The following is a 16956-nucleotide window of genomic DNA, read 5'->3' as shown; positions in this document are numbered from 1 at the left end:
TCTTTCAGCTATGAGAACAATGCTGAGAGTGAGGAACAAAAGTTTCTAAATGCCTGGGTTGGGGACGTTCTTGCACAGTCATCTCTGGTTCCAGATTCCCACCGTTTTATTTTTAATTTTTGCATGAACGAGGCTCGTGGAGGAGCGAGAGGAGAATGGAAAGGGGGAAACACCAACAGTGGAGTAGATGTTAGAGTGCGATGAAGGGGAGAGGGAGGAGGACACGTTGGAGTGAACGAGCTCACACAGGCTGAATGAAACACGGCAAGAAGAAGAAGGGGGAGGTGAGGATGAAACAGAAAAGGAATAAACCAACCACAACGAAACAAACGAAAAGAGGCGAGGAAGAGGGGGAAAACACAATAACCTGGAAAAAAGAAGTGCTTGTGAATGGGGTCATTTGGGGTCGACTAAGTTATAAATATGGATGGGGGATAACCTGAGGTAGTGGTGCACATCTGTCTTGAAGCACTGTCGAGAAAAATGGGACTGTACAGGCTGGGAAAGTTGGTTCCACAGACAAGAGAAAAGCGGAAATTCATCATGAGTCAGCTTCGTCATGAGACCCTATATATTTCCTATATTTGCTTGGCTCCCAAAGTCAAACATTCATAGAATTGGAGTTCAAATCCACGGTCAGTGCACCGGGTCATGATGAAGTTAAACGAATAAAAGTTTGGATATCCAAGATCCAAGCTCACGTTCTCACGCTCAGCCTTTGATTTTCAGTCAGCTTGCATTCCATATCCCCATGACAGCTTGCATTCCATATCCCCATGACAGCTTGCATTCCATATCCCCATGACAGCTTGCATTCCATATTCCCATGACAGCTTGCATTCCATATCCCCATGACAGCTTGCATTCCATATCCCCATGACAGCTTGCATTCCATATTCCCATGACAGCCTGCATTCCATATTCCCATGACAGCTTGCATTCCATATTTCCATGACAGATTGCATTCCATATTCCCATGACAGCTTGCATTCCATATTCCCATGACTGCCTGCATTCCATATTCCCATGACAGCTTGCATTCCATATTCCCATGACAGCTTGCATTCCATATTCCCATGACAGCTTGCATTCCATATTCCCATGACAGCTTGCATTCCATATTCCCATGACTGCCCGCATTCCATATTCCCATGACAGCTTGCATTCCATATTCGCATGACTGCCTGCATTCCATATTCCCATGACAGCTTGCATTCCATATTCCCATGACTGCCTGCATTCCATATTCCCATGACAGCTTGCATTCCATATTCCCATGACTGCCTGCATTCCATATTCCCATGACTGCTTGCATTCCATATTCCCATGACAGCTTGCATTCCATATTCCCATGACAGCTTGCATTCCATATTCCCATGACAGCTTGCATTCCATATTCCCATGACAGCTTGCATTCCATATTCCCATGACAGCTTGCATTCCATATTCCCATGACTGCTTCCATTCCATATTCCCATGACAGCTTGCATTCCATATTCCCATGACAGCTTGCATTCCATATTCCCATGACAGCTTGCATTCCATATTCCCATGGCAGCTTGCATTCCATATTCCCATGACAGCTTGCATTCCATATTCCCATGACAGCTTGCATTCCATATTCCCATGACAGCTTGCATTCCATATTCCCATGGCAGCTTGCATTCCATATTCCCATGACAGCTTGCATTCCATATTCCCATGACAGCTTGCATTCCATATTCCCATGACAGCTTGCATTCCATATTCCCATGACTGCTTGCATTCCATATTCCCATGACAACTTGCATTCCATATTCCCATGACAGATTGCAATCCATATTCCCATGACAGCTTGCATTCCATATTCCCATGACTGCTTGCATTCCATATTCCCATGACAGCTTGCATTCAATATTCCCATGACAGCTTGAATTCCATATTCCCATGACAGCTTGCATCCCATATTCCCATGACAGCTTGCATTCCATATTCCCATGACAGCTTGCATTCCATATTCCCATGACTGCTTGCACTCCATATTCCCATGACAGCTTGCATTCCATATTCCCATGACAGATTGCATTCCATATTCCCATGACAGCTTGCATTCAATATTCCCATGACAGCTTGAATTCCATATTCCCATGACAGCTTGCATCCCATATTCCCATGACAGCTTGCATCCCATATTCCCATGACAGCTTGCATTCCATATTCCCATGACAGCTTGCATTCCATATTCCCATGACAGCCTGCATTCCATATTCCAATGACAGCTTGCATTCCATTTTCCCATGACAGCTTGCATTCCATATTCCCATGACAGCTTGCATTCCATATTCCCATGACAGCCTGCATTCCATATTCCAATGACAGCTTGCATTCCATTTTCCCATGACAGCTTGCATTCCATATTCCCATGACTGCCTGCATTCCATATTCCCATGACTGCCTGCATTCCATATTCCCATGACTGCCTGCATTCCATATTCCCATGACAGCTTGCATTCCATATTCCCATGACAGCTTGCATTCCATATTCCCATGACAGCTTGCATTCCATATTCCCATGACAGCTTGCATTCCATATTCCCATGACAGCTTGCACATCCATATTCCCATGACAGCTTGCATTCCATATTCCCATGACAGCTTGCATTCCATATTCCCATGACAGCTTGCATTCCATATTCCCATGACTGCCTGCATTCCATATTCCCATGACTGCCTGCATTCCATATTCCCATGACAGCTTGCATTCCATATTCCCATGACTGCCTGCATTCCCTATTCCCATGACTGCTTGCATTCCATATTCCCATGACAGCTTGCAATCCATATTCCCATGACAGCTTGCATTCCATATTCCCATGACAGCTTGCATTCCATATTCCCATGACAGCTTGCATTCCATATTCCCATGACAGCTTGCATTCCATATTCCCATGACAGCTTGCATTCCATATTCCCATGACAGCTTGCATTCCATATTCCCATGACAGCTTGCATTCCATATTCCCATGACAGCTTGCATTCCATATTCCCATGACTGCCTGCATTCCATATTCCCATGACTGCTTGCATTCCATATTCCCATGACAGCTTGCATTCCATATTCCCATGACAGCTTGCATTCCATATTCCCATGACAGCTTGCATTCCATATTCCCATGACTGCTTGCATTCCATATTCCCATGACAGCTTGCATTCCATATTCCCATGACAGCTTGCATTCCATATTCACATGACTGCCTGCATTCCATATCCTCATGACAGCTTGCAATCCATATTCCCATGACAGCTTGCATTCCATATTCCCATGACTGCTTGCATTCCATATTCCCATGACTGCCTGCATTCCATATTCCCATGACAGCTTGCATTCCATATTCCCATGACTGCCTGCATTCCATATTCCCATGACTGCTTGCATTCCATATTCCCATGACAGCTTGCATTCCATATTCACATGACTGCCTGCATTCCATATCCTCATGACAGCTTGCAATCCATATTCCCATGACAGCTTGCATTCCATATTCCCATGACTGCTTGCATTCCATATTCCCATGACTGCCTGCATTCCATATTCCCATGACAGCTTGCATTCCATATTCCCATGACTGCCTGCATTCCATATTCCCATGACAGCTTGCATTCCATATTCCCATGACAGCTTGCATTCCATATTCACATGACTGCCTGCATTCCATATCCTCATGACAGCTTGCAATCCATATTCCCATGACAACTTGCATTCCATATTCCCATGACTGCTTGCATTCCATATTCCCATGACTGCCTGCATTCCATATTCCCATGACAGCTTGCATTCCATATTCCCATGACTGCCTGCATTCCATATTCCCATGACAGCTTGCATTCCATATTCCCATGACAGCTTGCATTCCATATTCCCATGACAGCTTGCATTCCATATTCCCATGACAGCTTGCATTCCATATTCCCATGACAGCTTGCATTCCATATTCCCATGACAGCTTGCATTCCATATTCCCATGACTGCTTACATTCCATATTCCCATGACAGCTTGCATTCCATATTCCCATGACAGCTTGCAATCCATATTCCGATGACAGCTTGCATTCCATATTCCCATGACTGCCTGCATTCCATATTCCCATGACTGCATGCATACCATATTCACATGACTGCCTGCATTCCATATTCCCATGACTGCCTGCATTCCATATTCCCATGACTGCCTACATTCCATATTCCCATGACAGCTTGCATTCCATATTCCCATGACAGCTTGCATTCCATATTCCCATGACAGCTTGCATTCCATATTCCCATGACTGCTTGCATTCCATATTCCCATGACAGCTTGCATTCCATATTCCCATGACTGCTTGCATTCCATATTCCCATGAAAGCTTGCATTCCATATTCCCATGACTGCCTGCATTCCATATTCCAATGACAGCTTGCATTCCATATTCCCATGACTGCCTGCATTCCATATTCCCATGACAGCTTGCATTCCATATTCCCATGACAGCTTGCATTCCATATTCCCATGACAGCTTGCATTCCATATTCCCATGACAGCTTGCATTCCATATTCCCATGACAGCTTGCATTCCATATTCTCATGACAGCTTGCAATTCCATATTCCCATGACAGCTTGCATTCCATATTCCCATGACAGCTTGCATTCCATGTTCCCATGACAGCTTGCATTCCATATTCCCATGACAACTTGCATTCCATATTCCCATGAATGCCTGCATTCCATATTCCCATGACAGCCTGCATTCCATATTCCCATGACAGCTTGCATTCCATATTCCCATGACAGCTTGCATTCCATATTCCCATGACAGCTTGCATTGCATATTCCCATGACAGCTTGCATTCCATATTCCCATGACAGCTTGCATTCCATATTTCCATGACAGCTTGCATTCCATATTCCCATGACAGCTTGCATTCCATATTCCCATGACTGCCTGCATTCCATATTCCCATGACAGCTTGCTTTCCATATTCCCATGACTGCCTGCATTCCATATTCCCATGGCTGCCTGCATTCCATATTCCCATGACAGCTTGCATTCCATATTCCCATGACAGCTTGCATTCCATATTCCCATGACTGCTTACATTCCATATTCCCATGACAGCTTGCATTCCATATTCCCATGACAGCTTGCAATCCATATTCCGATGACAGCTTGCATTCCATATTCCCATGACTGCCTGCATTCCATATTCCCATGACTGCATGCATACCATATTCACATGACTGCCTGCATTCCATATTCCCATGACTGCCTGCATTCCATATTCCCATGACTGCCTGCATTCCATATTCCCATGACAGCTTGCATTCCATATTCCCATGACAGCTTGCATTCCATATTCCCATGACAGCTTGCATTCCATATTCCCATGACTGCTTGCATTCCATATTCCCATGACAGCTTGCATTCCATATTCCCATGACTGCTTGCATTCCATATTCCCATGAAAGCTTGCATTCCATATTCCCATGACTGCCTGCATTCCATATTCCAATGACAGCTTGCATTCCATATTCCCATGACTGCCTGCATTCCATATTCCCATGACAGCTTGCATTCCATATTCCCATGACAGCTTGCATTCCATATTCCCATGACAGCTTGCATTCCATATTCCCATGACAGCTTGCATTCCATATTCCCATGACAGCTTGCATTCCATATTCTCATGACAGCTTGCAATTCCATATTCGCATGACAGCTTGCATTCCATATTCCCATGACAGCTTGCATTCCATGTTCGCATGACAGCTTGCATTCCATATTCCCATGACAGCTTGCATTCCATGTTCCCATGACAGCTTGCATTCCATATTCCCATGACAGCTTGCATTCCATATTCCCATGAATGCCTGCATTCCATATTCCCATGACAGCCTGCATTCCATATTCCCATGACAGCTTGCATTCCATATTCCCATGACAGCTTGCATTCCATATTCCCATGACAGCTTGCATTGCATATTCCCATGACAGCTTGCATTCCATATTCCCATGACAGCTTGCATTCCATATTTCCATGACAGCTTGCATTCCATATTCCCATGACAGCTTGCATTCCATATTCCCATGACTGCCTGCATTCCATATTCCCATGACAGCTTGCTTTCCATATTCCCATGACTGCCTGCATTCCATATTCCCATGGCTGCCTGCATTCCATATTCCCATGACAGCTTGCATTCCATATTCCCATGACTGCCTGCATTCCATATTCCCATGACAGCTTGCAATCCATATTCCCATGACAGCTTGCATCCATATTGCCATGACAGCTTGCATTCCATATTCCCATGACAGCTTGCATTCCATATTCCCATGACAGCTTGCATTCCATATTCCCATGACAGCTTGCATTCCATATTCCCATGACAGCTTGCATTCCATATTCCCATGACTGCCTGCATTCCATATTCCCATGACTGCCTGCATTCCATATTCCCATGACTGCCTGCATTCCATATTCCCATGACTGCCTGCATTCCATATTCCCATGACTGCCTGCATTCCATATTCCCATGACAGCTTGCATTCCATATTCCCATGACAGCTTGCATTCCATATTCCCATGACTGCCTGCATTCCATATTCCCATGACAGCTTGCTTTCCATATTCCCATGACTGCCTGCATTCCATATTCCCATGACTGCCTGCATTCCATATTCCCATGACAGCTTGCATTCCATATTCCCATGACTGCCTGCATTCCATATTCCCATGACAGCTTGCAATCCATATTCCCATGACAGCTTGCATCCATATTGCCATGACAGCTTGCATTCCATATTCCCATGACAGCTTGCATTCCATATTCCCATGACAGCTTGCATTCCATATTCCCATGACAGCTTGCATTCCATATTCCCATGACAGCTTGCATTCCATATTCCTATGACTGCCTGCATTCCATATTCCCATGACAGCTTGCATTCCATATTCCCATGACAGCTTGCAATCCATATTCCCATGACTGCCTGCATTCCATATTCCCATGACAGCTTGCAATCCATATTCCCATGACAGCTTGCATTCCATATTCCCATGACAGCTTGCATTCCATATTCCCATGACAGCTTGCATTCCATATTCCCATGACAGCTTGCATTCCATATTCCCATGACTGCCTGCATTCCATATTCCCATGACAGCTTGCATTCCATATTCCCATGACTGCCTGCATTCCATATTCCCATGACTGCCTGCATTCCATATTCCCATGACAGCTTGCATTCCATATTCCCATGACTGCCTGCATTCCATATTCCCATGACAGCTTGCATTCCATATTCCCATGACAGCTTGCATTCCATATTCCCATGACAGCTTGCATTCCATATTCCCATGACAGCTTGCATTCCATATTCCCATGACAGCTTGCATTCCATATTCCCATGACAGCTTGCATTCCATATTCCCATGACAGCTTGCATTCCATATTCCCATGACAGCTTGCATTCCATATTCCCATGACAGCTTGCATTCCACATTCCCATGACAGCTTGCATTCCATATTCCCATGACTGCCTGCATTCCATATTCCCATGACAGCTTGCATTCCATATTCCCATGACTGCCTGCATTCCATATTCCCATGACTGCTTGCATTCCATATTCCCATGACTGCCTGCATTCCATATTCCCATGACAGCTTGCATTCCATATTCCCATGACTGCCTGCATTCCATATTCCCATGACAGCTTGCATTCCATATTCCCATGACTGCCTGCATTCCATATTCCCATGACTGCTTGCATTCCATATTCCCATGACAACTTGCATTCCACATTCCCATGACAGCTTGCATTCCATATTCCCATGACAGCTTGCATTCCATATTCCCATGACAGCTTGCATTCCATATTCCCATGACAGCTTGCATTCCATATTCCCATGACAGCTTGCATTCCATATTCCCATGACTGCCTGCATTCCATATTCCCATGACAGCTTGCATTCCATATTCCCATGACTGCCTGCATTCCATATTCCCATGACTGCCTGCATTCCATATTCCCATGACAGCTTGCATTCCATATTCCCATGACAGCTTGCATTCCATATTCCCATGACTGCTTGCATTCCATATTCCCATGACTGCCTGCATTCCATATTCCCATGACTGCTTGCATTCCATATTCCCATGACAGCTTGCATTCCATATTCCCATGACAGCTTGCATTCCATATTCCCATGACAGCTTGCATTCCATATTCCCATGACTGCTTGCATTCCATATTCCCATGACAGCTTGCATTCCATATTCCCATGACAGCTTGCATTCCATATTCACATAACTGCCTGCATTCCATATCCCCATGACAGCTTGCAATCCATATTCCCATGACAGCTTGCATCCATATTCCCATGACTGCTTGCATTCCATATTCCCATGACAGCTTGCATTCCATATTCCCATGACTGCCTGCATTCCATATTCCCATGACAGCTTGCATTCCATATTCCCATGACAGCTTGCATTCCATATTCCCATGACTGCTTGCATTCCATATTCCCATGACTGCCTGCATTCCATATTCCCATGACTGCCTGCATTCCATATTCCCATGACTGCCTGCATTCCATATTCCCATGACAGCTTGCATTCCATATTCCCATGACTGCCTGCATTCCATATTCCCATGACAGCTTGCAATCCATATTCCCATGACAGCTTGCATCCATATTGCCATGACAGCTTGCATTCCATATTCCCATGACAGCTTGCATTCCATATTCCCATGACAGCTTGCATTCCATATTCCCATGACAGCTTGCATTCCATATTCCCATGACAGCTTGCATTCCATATTCCTATGACTGCCTGCATTCCATATTCCCATGACAGCTTGCATTCCATATTCCCATGACTGCCTGCATTCCATATTCCCATGACTGCCTGCATTCCATATTCCCATGACTGCCTGCATTCCATATTCCCATGACAGCTTGCATTCCATATTCCCATGACAGCTTGCATTCCATATTCCCATGACAGCTTGCATTCCATATTCCCATGACAGCTTGCATTCCATATTCCCATGACAGCTTGCATTCCATATTCCCATGACAGCTTGCATTCCATATTCCCATGACAGCTTGCATTCCATATTCCCATGACAGCTTGCATTCCATATTCCCATGACAGCTTGCATTCCACATTCCCATGACAGCTTGCATTCCATATTCCCATGACAGCTTGCATTCCATATTCCCATGACAGCTTGCATTCCATATTCCCATGACAGCTTGCATTCCATATTCCCATGACAGCTTGCATTCCATATTCCCATGACTGCCTGCATTCCATATTCCCATGACTGCTTGCATTCCATATTCCCATGACAGCTTGCATTCCATATTCCCATGACAGCTTGCATTCCATATTCCCATGACAGCTTGCATTCCATATTCCCATGACTGCTTGCATTCCATATTCCCATGACAGCTTGCATTCCATATTCCCATGACAGCTTGCATTCCATATTCACATGACTGCCTGCATTCCATATCCCCATGACAGCTTGCAATCCATATTCCCATGACAGCTTGCATTCCATATTCCCATGACTGCTTGCATTCCATATTCCCATGACAGCTTGCATTCCATATTCCCATGACTGCCTGCATTCCATATTCCCATGACAGCTTGCATTCCATATTCCCATGACAGCTTGCATTCCATATTCCCATGACTGCTTGCATTCCATATTCCCATGACTGCCTGCATTCCATATTCCCATGACTGCCTGCATTCCATATTCCCATGACTGCCTGCATTCCATATTCCCATGACTGCCTGCATTCCATATTCCCATGACAGCATGCATTCCATATTCCCATGACAGCTTGCATTCCATATTCCCATGACAGCTTGCATTCCATATTCCCATGACAGCTTGCATTCCATATTCCCATGACAGCTTGCATTCCATATTCCCATGACAGCTTGCATTCCATATTCCCATGACAGCTTGCATTCCACATTCCCATGACAGCTTGCATTCCATATTCCCATGACAGCTTGCATTCCATATTCCCATGACAGCTTGCATTCCATATTCCCATGACTGCCTGCATTCCATATTCCCATGACTGCTTGCATTCCATATTCCCATGACTGCCTGCATTCCATATTCCCATGACTGCTTGCATTCCATATTCCCATGACTGCCTGCATTCCATATTCCCATGACAGCTTGCATTCCATATTCCCATGACTGCCTGCATTCCATATTCCCATGACTGCTTGCATTCCATATTCCCATGACTGCCTGCATTCCATATTCCCATGACAGCTTGCATTCCATATTCCCATGACAGCTTGCATTCCACATTCCCATGACAGCTTGCATTCCATATTCCCATGACAGCTTGCATTCCATATTCCCATGACAGCTTGCATTCCATATTCCCATGACTGCCTGCATTCCATATTCCCATGACAGCTTGCATTCCATATTCCCATGACTGCCTGCATTCCATATTCCCATGACTGCCTGCATTCCATATTCCCATGACAGCTTGCATTCCATATTCCCATGACAGCTTGCATTCCATATTCCCATGACTGCTTGCATTCCATATTCCCATGACTGCCTGCATTCCATATTCCCATGACTGCTTGCATTCCATATTCCCATGACAGCTTGCATTCCATATTCCCATGACAGCTTGCATTCCATATTCCCATGACTGCTTGCATTCCATATTCCCATGATAGCTTGCATTCCATATTCCCATGACAGCTTGCATTCCATATTCACATGACTGCCTGCATTCCATATCCCCATGACAGCTTGCAATCCATATTCCCATGACAGCTTGCACTCCATATTCCCATGACTGCTTGCATTCCATATTCCCATGACAGCTTGCATTCCATATTCCCATGACTGCCTGCATTCCATATTCCCATGACAGCTTGCATTCCATATTCCCATGACAGCTTGCATTCCATATTCCCATGACAGCTTGCATTCCATATTCCCATGACAGCTTGCATTCCATATTCCTATGACTGCCTGCATTCCATATTCCCATGACAGCTTGCATTCCATATTCCCATGACTGCCTGCATTCCATATTCCCATGACTGCCTGCATTCCATATTCCCATGACTGCCTGCATTCCATATTCCCATGACAGCTTGCATTCCATATTCCCATGACAGCTTGCATTCCATATTCCCATGACAGCTTGCATTCCATATTCCCATGACAGCTTGCATTCCATATTCCCATGACAGCTTGCATTCCATATTCCCATGACAGCTTGCATTCCATATTCCCATGACAGCTTGCATTCCATATTCCCATGACAGCTTGCATTCCATATTCCCATGACAGCTTGCATTCCACATTCCCATGACAGCTTGCATTCCATATTCCCATGACAGCTTGCATTCCATATTCCCATGACAGCTTGCATTCCATATTCCCATGACAGCTTGCATTCCATATTCCCATGACAGCTTGCATTCCATATTCCCATGACTGCCTGCATTCCATATTCCCATGACTGCTTGCATTCCATATTCCCATGACAGCTTGCATTCCATATTCCCATGACAGCTTGCATTCCATATTCCCATGACAGCTTGCATTCCATATTCCCATGACTGCTTGCATTCCATATTCCCATGACAGCTTGCATTCCATATTCCCATGACAGCTTGCATTCCATATTCACATGACTGCCTGCATTCCATATCCCCATGACAGCTTGCAATCCATATTCCCATGACAGCTTGCATTCCATATTCCCATGACTGCTTGCATTCCATATTCCCATGACAGCTTGCATTCCATATTCCCATGACTGCCTGCATTCCATATTCCCATGACAGCTTGCATTCCATATTCCCATGACAGCTTGCATTCCATATTCCCATGACTGCTTGCATTCCATATTCCCATGACTGCCTGCATTCCATATTCCCATGACTGCCTGCATTCCATATTCCCATGACTGCCTGCATTCCATATTCCCATGACTGCCTGCATTCCATATTCCCATGACAGCATGCATTCCATATTCCCATGACAGCTTGCATTCCATATTCCCATGACAGCTTGCATTCCATATTCCCATGACAGCTTGCATTCCATATTCCCATGACAGCTTGCATTCCATATTCCCATGACAGCTTGCATTCCATATTCCCATGACAGCTTGCATTCCATATTCCCATGACTGCCTGCATTCCATATTCCCATGACTGCCTGCATTCCATATTCCAATGACAGCTTGCATTCCATATTCCCATGACTGCTTACATTCCATATTCCCATGACAGCTTGCATTCCATATTCCCATGACAGCTTGCAATCCATATTCCGATGACAGCTTGCATTCCATATTCCCATGACTGCCTGCATTCCATATTCCCATGACTGCATGCATACCATATTCACATGACTGCCTGCATTCCATATTCCCATGACTGCCTGCATTCCATATTCCCATGACTGCCTGCATTCCATATTCCCATGACAGCTTGCATTCCATATTCCCATGACAGCTTGCATTCCATATTCCCATGACAGCTTGCATTCCATATTCCCATGACTGCTTGCATTCCATATTCCCATGACAGCTTGCATTCCATATTCCCATGACTGCTTGCATTCCATATTCCCATGACAGCTTGCATTCCATATTCCCATGACTGCCTGCATTCCATATTCCAATGACAGCTTGCATTCCATATTCCCATGACAGCTTGCATTCCATATTCCCATGACAGCTTGCATCCCATATTCCCATGACAGCTTGCATTCCATATTCCCATGACAGCTTGCATTCCATATTCCCATGACAGCTTGCATTCCATATTCTCATGACAGCTTGCAATTCCATATTCCCATGACAGCTTGCATTCCATATTCCCATGACAGCTTGCATTCCATGTTCCCATGACAGCTTGCATTCCATATTCCCATGACAGCTTGCATTCCATATTCCCATGAATGCCTGCATTCCATATTCCCATGACAGCCTGCATTCCATATTCCCATGACAGCTTGCATTCCATATTCCCATGACAGCTTGCATTCCATATTCCCATGACAGCTTGCATTGCATATTCCCATGACAGCTTGCATTCCATATTCCCATGACAGCTTGCATTCCATATTTCCATGACAGCTTGCATTCCATATTCCCATGACTGCCTGCATTCCATATTCCCATGACAGCTTGCTTTCCATATTCCCATGACTGCCTGCATTCCATATTCCCATGACTGCCTGCATTCCATATTCCCATGACAGCTTGCATTCCATATTCCCATGACTGCCTGCATTCCATATTCCCATGACCGCCTGCATTCCATATTCCCATGACAACATGCATTCCATATTCCCATGACAGCCTACATTCCATATTCCCATGACAGCTTGCATTCCATATTCCAATGACAGCTTGCATTCCATATTCCCATGACAGCTTGCATTCCATATTCCCATGACAGCCTGCATTCCATATTCCCATGACAGCTTGCATTCCATATTCCCATGACAGCTTGCAATCCATATTCCCATGACAGCGTGCATTCCATATTCCCATTACCGCCTGCATTCCATATTCTCAGGACTGCCTGCATTCCATATTCCCATGACAGCTTGCATTCCATATTCCCATGACAGCTTGCATTCCATATTCCCATGACAGCTTGCATTCCATATTCCCATGACAGCTTGCATTCCATATTCCCATGACCGCCTGCATTCCATATTCCCATGACTGTCTGCATTCCATATTCCCATGACAGCTTGCATTCCATATTCCCATGACTGCCTGCATTCCATATTCCCATGACTGCCTGCATTCCATATTTCCATGACTGCCTGCATTCCCTATTCCCATGACTGCTTGCATTCCATATTCCCATGACTACCTGCTTTCCATATTCCCATGACTGCCTGCATTCCATATTCCAATGACAGCTTGCATTCCATATTCCAATGACAGCTTGCATCCATATTCCCTTGACAGCTTGCATTCCATATTCCCATGACTGCCTGCATTCCATATTCCCATGACAGCATGCATTCCATATTCCCATGACAGCTTGCATTTCATATTCCCATGACTGCCTGCATTCCATATTCCAATGACAGCTTGCATTCTATATTCCCATGACAGCTTGCATTCCATATTCCCATGACTGCCTGCATTCCATATTCCCATGACAGCCTGCATTCCATATTCCCATGACAGCTTGCATTCCATATTCCCATGACAGCTTGCATTCCATATTCCCATGACTGCCTGCATTCCATATTCCCAAGACAGCCTGCATTCCATATTCCCATGACTGCCTGCATTCCATATTCCCAAGACAGCCTGCATTCCATATTCCCATGACAGCCTGCATTCCATATTCCCATGACTGCCTGCATTCCATATTCCCATGACTGCCTGCATTCCCTATTCCAATGACAGCTTGCATTCCATATTCCCATGACAGCTTGCATTCCATATTCCCATGACAGCTTGCATTCCATATTCCAATGACAGCTTGCATTCCATATTCACATGACAGCTTGCATTCCATATTCCCATGACAGCTTGCATTCCATATTCCCATGACAGCTTGCATTTCATATTCCCATGACAGCTTGCATTCCATATTCCCATGACAGCTTGCATTCCATATTCCAATGACAGCTTGCATTCCATATTCCAATGACAGCTTGCATTCCATATTCCCATGACAGCTTGCATTCCACATTCCCATGACAGCTTGCATCCCATATTCCCATGACAGCTTGCCTTCCATATTCCCATGACAGCTTGCATCCCATATTCCCATTGCAGTGAGGTTACATCCATATTCCCATGACAGTCAGCTTGCATCCTATTTTCAATGGCCAGTTTGCATCCCATATTCCTATGATAGTTAACTTCATCAAGAGATGCTATGGATTTCCAATATTTGCTGGACTCCAAAAGTCGAACATTCATAGAGATTGGGTTCAAGGCTCCATGGCCCTCCCATTCATAGAGATTGGGTTCAAAGTTCCATGGCCCTCCCATTCATGGAGTTTGGGTTCAAGGTTCCATGGCCCACCCATTCATAGAGTTTGGGTTCAAGGTTCCATGGCCCTCCCATTCATATAATTTGGGTTCAAGGTTCCACGGCCCACCCATTCATAGAGTTTGGGTTCAAGGTTCCATGGCCCTCCCATTCATAGAGTTTGGGTTCAAGGTTCCATGGCCCTCCCATTCATAGAGTTTGGGTTCAAGGTTTCATGGCCCACCCATTCATAGTGTTTGCGTTCAAGGTTCCATGGCCCTCCCATTCATAGAGTTTGGGTTCAAGGTTTCATGGCCCTCCCATTCATAAAATTTGGGTTCAAGGTTCCACAGCCCACCCATTCATAGAGTTTGGGTTCAAGGTTCCACAGCCCACCCATTCATAGAGCTTGGGTTCAAGGTTCCATGGCCCTCCCATTCATAGAGTTTGGGTTCAAGGTTCCATGGTCCTAACATTTGTATAGTTTGGGTTCAAGGTTCCACGGCCCACCCATTCATAGAGTTTGGGTTCAAGGTTCCACAGCCCACCCATTCATAGAGTTTGGGTTCAAGGTTCCATGGCCCTCCCATTCATAGAGCTTGGGTTCAAGGTTCCATGGCCCTCCCATTCATAGAGTTTGGGTTCAAGGTTCCATGGTCCTAACATTTGTATAGTTTGGGTTCAAGGTTCCACGGCCCACCCATTCATAGAGTTTGGGTTCAACGTTCCATGGCCCTCCCATTCATATAATTTGGGTTCAAGCTTCCACGGCCCTCCCATTTGTAGAGTTTGGGTTCAAGGTTCCACGGCCCACCCATTCATAGAGTTTGGGTTCAAGGTTTCACGGCCCTCCCATTCATCGAGTTTGGGTTCAAGGTTCCATGGCCCTACCATTTGTAGAGTTTGGGTTCAATGTTCCACTGCCCTACCATTTGTAGAGTTTGGGTTCAAGATTCCATGGTCCTGCCATTTGTAGAGTTTGGGTTCAAGGTTCCACTGCCCTCCCATTTGTAGAGTTTGGGTTCAATGTTCCATGGACCTGCCATTTGTAGAGTTTGGGTTCAAGGTTCCACTGCCCTCCCATTTGTAGAGTTTGGGTTCAAGGTTCCATGGTCCTCCCATTTGTCGAGTTTGGGTTCAAGATTCCATGGTCCTGCCATTTGTAGAGTTTGGGTTCAAGGTTCCACTGCCCTCCCATTTGTAGAGTTTGGGTTCAAGGTTCCATGGTCCTGCCATTTGTAGAGTTTGGGTTCAAGGTTCCATGGTCCTACCATTTGTAGAGTTTGGGTTCAAGGTTCCATGGCCCACCCATTCATATAATTTGGGTTCAAGGTTCCGCGGCCCACCCATTCATAGAGTTTGGGTTCAATGTTCCATGGTCCTGCCATTTGTAGAGTTTGGGTTCAAGGTTCCATGGCCCTACCATTTGTAGAGTTTGGGTTCAATGTTCCATGGCCTTCCCATTCATAGAGTTTGGGTTCAAGGTTCCATCGTCCGACCATTTGTAGAGTTTGGGTTCAAGGTTCCATGGTCCTGCCATTTGTCGAGTTTGGGTTCAAGGTTCCATGGTCCTGCCGTTTGTGGAGTTTGGGTTCAAGGTTCCATGGTCCTACCATTTGTAAAGTTTGGGTTCAAGGTTCCATGGTCCTGCCATTTGTAGAGTTTGGGTTCAATGGTCCATGGTCCTGCCATTTGTAGATTTTGGGTTCAAGGTTCCATGGTCCTACCATTTGTAGAGTTTGGGTTCAAGGTTCCATGGTCTTACCATTTGTAGAGTTTGGGTTCAAGGTTCCATGGTCCTACAATTTGTAGAGTTTGGGTTCAAGGTTCCATGGTCCTCCCATTCATATAGTTTGGGTTCAAGGTTCCATGGCCCTCCCATGCATAGAGTTTGGGTTCA

Source organism: Myxine glutinosa, chromosome 10 (assembly GCF_964187855.1).
Source record: "Myxine glutinosa chromosome 10, kmMyxGlut1.1, whole genome shotgun sequence".
In the NCBI taxonomy this organism is placed as follows: Eukaryota; Metazoa; Chordata; class Myxini; order Myxiniformes; family Myxinidae; genus Myxine; species Myxine glutinosa.
The sequence above is the reverse complement of the archived record's forward strand: the minus strand, read 5'-3'. Positions refer to the sequence as shown.